Source organism: Trichechus manatus, unplaced genomic scaffold (assembly GCF_000243295.1).
Source record: "Trichechus manatus latirostris isolate Lorelei unplaced genomic scaffold, TriManLat1.0 scaffold00044, whole genome shotgun sequence".
Lineage (NCBI taxonomy): Eukaryota > Metazoa > Chordata > Mammalia > Sirenia > Trichechidae > Trichechus > Trichechus manatus.
Window position 1 is genome coordinate 2,665,807 of NW_004443980.1, and position 8,151 is coordinate 2,673,957.

The window sequence follows — 8,151 nt, forward strand, 5'->3', positions numbered from 1 at the left end:
TATGGATGGGTATAGACATATAGGTATATGGGTAGGTACAGGTATATGCATAGATGAGAACATACAGCTGTAGTTACATGGGTATGGGTAAATACAAATATGCAGGAACATATATTCATTGAAGACACAAATACAGATACTCCTCAGACATAACCAAATACCTTCTAAGATTGCTTTTCAGGGTTTGAAAGTTTAGGGTCATAGTCTCATGGGACAACTCAGTCAACTGGCATAACACAATTCACAAAAATCATGTTCTGCCTCCTAGAGAAGTGACTAGTGCCTAAGGTCTTAAAAGCTTCTGAGCAGCCATCTAAGATACAACTACTGGTCTCTACTCACCAGAAGCAAAAGAATAAGAAGGTAACTGTCTTAGGCTGGGTTCTCTAGCGAAGCAAAACCAGTAAAGCCTATAGATACATATACAGAGAGAGATTTATAACAAGGAAACAGTTCACTTGGTTGTAGAAGCTGGAATGTCCCAAGTCCGTGGGTCAGGATAGAGGCTTCTCCTAATTCACGTAGCCACAGGGGCTGGTGAACCCAAGATCGGCAGGTCAGAGAGTAGGCCTGCAAAGATGGATGAATCCCAAAATTGGCAGGCAAGACCATGGGTAAGCTGCTAGCTCAAGTCCCAAAAGCCAGATGTCAGATGAACAGGAGCCAGCTGCAGGATCCAGAACAAGTGAAAGCCCACAAGCCCCACCAGAATATCCACCTACATTCAATGCAGGCCACACACCCAAGGAAACTCCCTTTCAACTGACTGGCAGATTCCATCATGGAGGTGATTACATAATATCAAATCTCAAATGATCACAGCATCACATGACTATCAAACCACTGAGAATCATGGCCTAACCCCAACCATCACAGTAACCAAAAGCTCAGAGAAGAAGCTAGTCTACACAAGCTACAACCTTATCTACACTGAGACCAAAAGAATTAAATGGTGCCTGGCTACCACCATTGACCATTCTGAGTGGGGTCATGATAGATGGTCCTGGATAGAATGGGAAAAAATGTGGAGCAGAACTCACATTAAAAAAAAAAAAAAGCCAGACAAACTAGAACAGTAAAGAACAGAGGACTCCCTGAGACTATTGCCCTGAGACACTCTTTAAACCCAGAACTGAGCCTATCCCCTGAGATCACCTTTTAGCAAAATAGCAGAGTAGCACACAAAATAAAGGATATTACCCATAAGATCAGTGCTCTATTTAAAAACCATCTGTATGAGACCAAAAGGTCAACAATTACTCAAAAGCAAAGATGAGAATATAAGGGGCCAGGGAAACTAGAGTACTGGAAATAGAACAAACAGAACACAGTTAAAGAGAATGTTGACACATTGTGATAGATGTAACTAATGTCACTAAACAATTTGTGCAGAAATTATCAAATGGGAATGTAACTTGCTGTGTAAACTTTCAACAAAAACTCAATAGAATATTATTTAAAAAAAAATAAAAACGAATAACAAAATGGGCCAAGGATATGAACAGATACTTCACCAAAGAAGACATTCAGTCAGCTATAACAGACACATGAGGAAATGGTCGAGATCATTCGCCATTAGAGAAATGCAAATCGAAGCTACAATGAGATACCATCTCACCTCGACATTGGTGGCACTAATAAAAAACCAGAAAATAATAAAATCTGGAGAGGCTGAGGGGAGACTGGAACTCTTATGTACTGTTGGTGGGAGGGTAAAATAGTAAAACCACTACAGAAAATGATATGGTGCCTCCTTACAAAGCTAGAAATAGAAATACCATATATCCAGCAATCCAACCCCTAATGATATATCCCAGAGAAATAAGAGCTGTCACAAGAATAGATATATGCACACCCATGTTCACTGCAGCATTGTTCACATTAGCAAAAATACAGAAACAACCTAAGTGCCAATCAACAGATGAAGGAATAAACAAACTATGGTACATACACACAACGGAATACTACACAACGATAAAGAATAACAATGAATCTGCAAAACATTTCACAACACGGACAAATCTGGAGGGCATTCGTTATGCTGAGTGAAATAAATCAATCACAAAAGGACAAATATTGTATGAGAGCACTATTATAAAAACCCAAGAAGAGGTTTGCACACAGAAAAAAGCATTCTTTGATGGTTAAGAGGGAGGTGAGGGCTGGAGACGGGAAATCATTAAATAGTAAACAAGGAGTAACTCTGGTGAAGAGAAAGACAATGCACAATATAGGAGAAGTCAGCACAGCTTGACCAAGGCAAAGTCATAGAAGCCTCCTAGACACATCCAAACACCTTGAGGGACCAAGTTATTGGGGCTGACAGCTGGGGACCATGGTCTTGAGAGACATGTAGGTCAACTGCATAACACAGTTCATAAAGAAAATGTTCTACATCCTACTTGGTGAGTAGCATCTGGGGGTTTAAAAGCTTGCTAGCAGCCATCTAAGATACATCTATTGGTCCCATCCTGTCCGGAGCAAAGGAGAATGAAGAAAACCAAAGATACAAGGAAAATATTAGTCCAAAGGACTAAGGGACCACATGAACCACAGCCTCCTTCAGCCTGAGCCTAGTATTAGATGCTGCCCGGCTACCACCACCAACCCCTCTGACAGGGATCACGATACAGAGTCCCAGGCAGAGCAGGAGAAAACTGTAGAACAAAATTCAAATTCACACACACACAGAAAAAACAGACTTACTGGTCTGACAGAGACTGGAGGAACCCCCGAGACTATGGCCCCCAGACACCCTGCTAACTCAGAACTGAACCCACTCCCAAAGTCCACGTTTCAGCCAAAGATTAGACAGGCCTGTAAAACAAACAATAACACACGTGAGGAACGTGCTTCTTAGTTCAATCAAGTATATGAGACCAAATGGACAACACTTGCCCTAAAGCAAAGACTAGAAGGCAGGAAGGGACAGGAAACCTGGAGGAATGGACCCAGGGAACCCGAGGTGGAAAGCCAAAGGGGGAGAGTGCTGACACAATGTGAAGATTGCAACCAATATCAAAAAACAATTTGCATACAAATTTTTGAATGAGAAACTGATTTGTACTATAAACTTTCACCTAAAGCACAATTTAAAAAAAAATTCTGAATTTCCCTGTCTTCAAGTAAAAAACAATCCTCAATTCCGCTGAAGGATTTCTTTCTGTCTTCCAGCTGAAAGCCTGTCCTCAAAGGAGGACATTTATCATTAGGACCCTGAGAGCGCACCACCAACAAAGAGCAACTAGACACACAATAAAAGCCATTAATTAGGATTCCACCAGTTGACGCAATTGGACACACATGTATCACAAACCAGTTGTCTCAGTTGCTGTCCTTGAAGCCATAAGAGACAGAAACAATAAGTCCTTGTCTTCACATGTAATGTGGTTGAAGATAGAACAGATTAGAGAGAAGTACAAATAATTAATAATGAAAGGCAGAATGTGAAACACACCGCAGGAGACACATAAAAAGGTCTAAGGTAGCATAAAAGAAAATGGAACAACATGGAGGACGTGACATTTGAAATGTGTCTAGAAATAACGGTAAGATTTAGCAGTATAAAAAGCAAACCCACTGCCGTCGAGTCGATTCTGACTCATAGCCACACTATAAGACAGAGTGGAATTGCCCCATAGAGTTTCCAAGGAGGGCCTGGTGGATTCAAACTGCTGACCTTTTAGTTAGCAGCCATAGCACTTAACCACTATGGGAGGGATAATACTATAGTAGATGAATTTTTCTGTTTTTTACACTAAACAGTTTTCACAGTAAGAGTACAGCAGTATATTTGTATCCCCAGATCTTAGTGCCTGGAGCATAGTAAAAACTGATTAGTGTTGAATTTGGTGATGCAACGGTTAACACTCTTAGCTGTTAATGGAAAAGTTAGAGGCTCTAGTCCACCCAGAAGTGCCTCGAAGGAAAGGCCTGGCGATCCACTTCTGAAAATTCGGCCGCTGAAAATCCTATGGAGCATAGTTCTACACTGACACACATGGGGTCACCATGAGTCGGAATCGACTCAACAACAACTGGAATGTTGAATTAATTAATGGAGTAACAAAAAGTATCTAAAGTTAATATTGGAAGGTGCCAATAAATGTTGAATAATTGAATTAGTCATTGAATACAAAAAATTGACTAATTTGGGGAAGAGGAGATGACACTTTCTCCCCTCCTCATTTACTGGGCAGGAGAGCTGAGCCCACAGAGCAGACTACTGGGACTGGCCTGCTCACTGGGCTCCATGGTAGCAGAGCCAGGACTAGCACCCAAGCCCTTTGATTCTCAGGGATCTTTCCACTCATTCCAGGTGCTATCACTCTTTATTACTTGAATTCAACTGAATTTCTGTTCAGTCATCTGAAATTCAAACATTTTTGTTTCTCTTGGACAAGATGGAGCTTCACTGTGTCGATCCCTTTATGCACACTGTGCACGCCCGCAGACAGGTACCTCCCACATCACGGTCGCAATAACCAGCTACTCCTTGTTATTGTCGATGTTGTTAGCAGCCTTCGAGTCAGCCCCATGGCGACCCCAGGAACAACCAAACGAAGCACTGCCCATAACATGATCAGTTATGGATTGAACCACTGTGATCCAAAGAGTTTTCACTGGCTGATTTTCAGAAGTAGATCACCAGGCCTTTCTTCCTAGTCTGTCTTAGTCTGAAAGTTCCGCTAAAACCTGTTCAGCATCACAGCAATAGTCAATCCTCCAGTGACACATGGACGGTAGCTGTACGTGAGGTGCGTTGGTTGGGACTCAAACCCAGTCTCCCATATGGAAGGCAAGAATTCTACCACCTAACCACCACTGCCTCCAACTCCTTTTTACCAAAACCCAAATGCAGATGAAGAGAGATCCTAACCAGCTGTGGGTCTGGGTTAGGCCTCGCTGGGAGAGGCTGGCATAGAGCTCCCGGGCACTGAGGAGGCTCCCAGAGCTGCAGAGGCAGGAGGGAAGAAGGGGAACTGAGAGAAACCTTGGGGTCACTTGAGGGATTGTTTTGTTTCATTTTTTACAATTGCCCTGGGGTTGGTTGAGACAAACAAGGGCACTAGGAAACCTTGTAATCTTCACTTTTCCCTCTGGCCCATACTAGCACTTCAGCTGCCAATAAGTAGACGTGCTTTTGCCTTTCAAAAACAAAGTGATTATACTCATTCTACCCAAGTCAACCCTTGGCCACCCCACAGACCATCACAAACAGCAAAGGAGGGATGCATTGTGCAGTGTTGCTTTTGGAAGGACCCTGTTCAGAAAACTCCTGAGGGCACACTGTCACCAAGGGACTGGTTGTTGTGGGCAGGCAGTAGCCACCTAATGGAGCTCCTGGAAGTGCCTTTCCACCATTAGACAAGAGCTGGCTGGCTTTCTGGCCTGGAGTTCTCTCTCATTATTGTACATAGCTACACTTCTTTAGGCAGGACGTGGAGGTAAGAAGGGAAAATGCGGAAAGCCGGGTACATCTTCTATAACTATAAAACAACATCCTAGACTGCTATCATAAAGGGCTTAGCAATGACATCCTTCTCCTGATATTACAGTAAATATGGGGAGATCAGGAATCCTGCATGGCATACCACTCTTCTCCACTCCTTACAACCTCCCTTCTGCCTAGGGTGACTGGGACTTACCTGGTTTTAGCACTGAAAGTCCCTTAAAGAACCACATATGGGGGTAGCGTTGCCATCTAGTACAATGAACAAGTAACGAAAAGAAAGGAGACAAGCAAACATCAAACCATCCACCCTCCACTCCTGTAGAAAACATTCAGAATTCTCTGTACAACAGAGAGGGAAGAATATCTCCTTCAAGCCTGGTGGAGTTAGAGAATGAGTGTGAAATATCAGAGGTCCTAATTAACAGTCTATTATGAAATCCTTAAGTCCTGGATTCTCTCTGATCTCTTTTCATCACTACTTCCACATTTCCAAAGTTAATCATCTTCTAAACTAGTAATATCAGTGAAATGCTGCTTAGTCCAGTGTTCATTATCTTGTGAAAAAATAACTTTTGCACTTAGAATGCATGGTTATGTTATGTGCAGGGCCTTGTCTGTCTGGTTTACAATTCTGTCCCCTACGTGGATGGCCCAGTGCAGGGCACATAGAAAGCATCCAGTAAATGTCTGTTGAAGGAACGAATGGATGAGTGAATGAGTGAATGAATGCATCAGACATCCTAAGGGATGCACACTTCTGAGAAATCTTGGGGGAAAGTGGCATCATGTACAATATAGTCTATGTTTTTAATCAATGCATGTTATTTAAAGGAGATGTTAAAAATGCTGGAAGCATATATTTAAGTGCTAAATTTATAATAGCTAAGTTCTGAAAACAAATTAAATTTATATCTATGTCATTATCAGCAATGATACAAGCTGCATTTAAAAAAATTTGTCTCTCTAAAACATCAGAACTACCTTTATTGTTTTGATCACTGTAAAAAGCCCCTGCTTATTGTAAAAATTCAAATAACACTGTAGGTAAAAAACTAGAAAATACAAGTACTTCCTTATCCTACCCGTTGGTCGTAACCACTGTTAACTGTTTTCATGTACCCATTGGCATTACTGTATACATATAAACACATGTATATAAAGATATGCACAGGTATAATATGAATATAATATACTATTATGTACATCTTTCCATATCAAAACAGATTTACCATATCTTTATGAATGGTTGCATAATATTCTACTGTAAAATAAAGTGACTTTAATGTACAGATTTTAACAAGAATGAAAGCTCTTAGAGTGCAAACGTCTAAGGAAAAATAATTACTAGCAACTTTAGATGATCACTTCTCAGTAAACGAGCTAGAAGCCCATGACTTATGGTGGGCTGATCATCGTTCACTTCCAAAGAGAAAATAAAGCCCGGTGAGAAGGAGGAAGGGAGGGCTCTGGAAAGCTAAGCTTGGCACCTTTCCAAACGTGTCCTGCTGATTCTAGAATGTTGGGGAGCCCTCTTGGTCATGATACCTACCCACCAGTCACTAGTGGGAGCTAGGTGCCGTGTCAGTGACGTGGCAGGTAAGACCCAGGCACTCACAGATCCTGCTTGCTAGGCTGCTGGCACCAATCCACCTGCCAAGAGAGCTGGTACTTTCACTTCTAGTCGTCCTTGTCAATAGGCATTTACTTAGCAGTCATCTGATTCTATGTCTGAGCCTTGGCACTATAAAAGCAAATTGAACAAATCAGGCCCTTCGCTTTTCGATTCAAAGCAGCAGCTTTCGAATCATAATTAAAAAAACCTTTGTGGTCCAGTGGATTCCAATACAAAGCGACCCTACAAGACAGAGTAGAACTGCCCCATAGAGTTTCCAAGGCTGTAATCTTCACAGAAGCAGACTGCCACACTAACAGGTTACCCAGTAAGCAAGGTAAACCCAGGCTTACTTGGGCTTACTTACTAATCTGTAATCAAAGATGTGGTGAAACCACAGGACATGAAATTGGTCACTACAGATTAGCAAGTAAGCAGAGGTAAACCCGTGCCTACCTTGCTTAGTGGGTAACCCTTCCCTGTCAGGGAATGTAAATGAGAAAAGAGGCTTTGATTCTGTAGGAAGGTGCTGTAGGGTTGGGAGAGAAATAGATACCAGCTATACCTAGAAGCAAATTTTTCTTTTTTTTTAACTGTGCTTCAGGTGAAGGCTTACAGAACAAATAGTTTCTCATGAAACAGAAGTACACATGTTGTTTTATGACATTGGTTAACAACCCCACAACATATCAATCCTCTAACTTCTCAACCTTTTTTTTTTGGTGAAAATACACCATTTCAAAAATTTCTACATGCACAGATCAGTGACATTGACTACGCTCTTTGACTTGTGCTGTTATTCTCACTTAAGAAGAAGGCTAACAGAACAAGATAGTTTCTCATTTAACAGTTACTACAAGTGTTGCCCCATGACAATGGTTAACAATCTCACAACACATCAACAATACCCTTACTCAACCTTGGGTTTCCTACCACCAGCTTCCTTGTCCCCTTCTGCTTTCTGGCTCTTGTCACTGGACTCCTGTACCTCGTTAGTCTAATTTGGTTTTATGGGGCTGTCCACTCCCAGGCTGAACAGTGAACCTCGGAGGTAACTTCACCACTGAGCTAAAAGGGTGTCTGG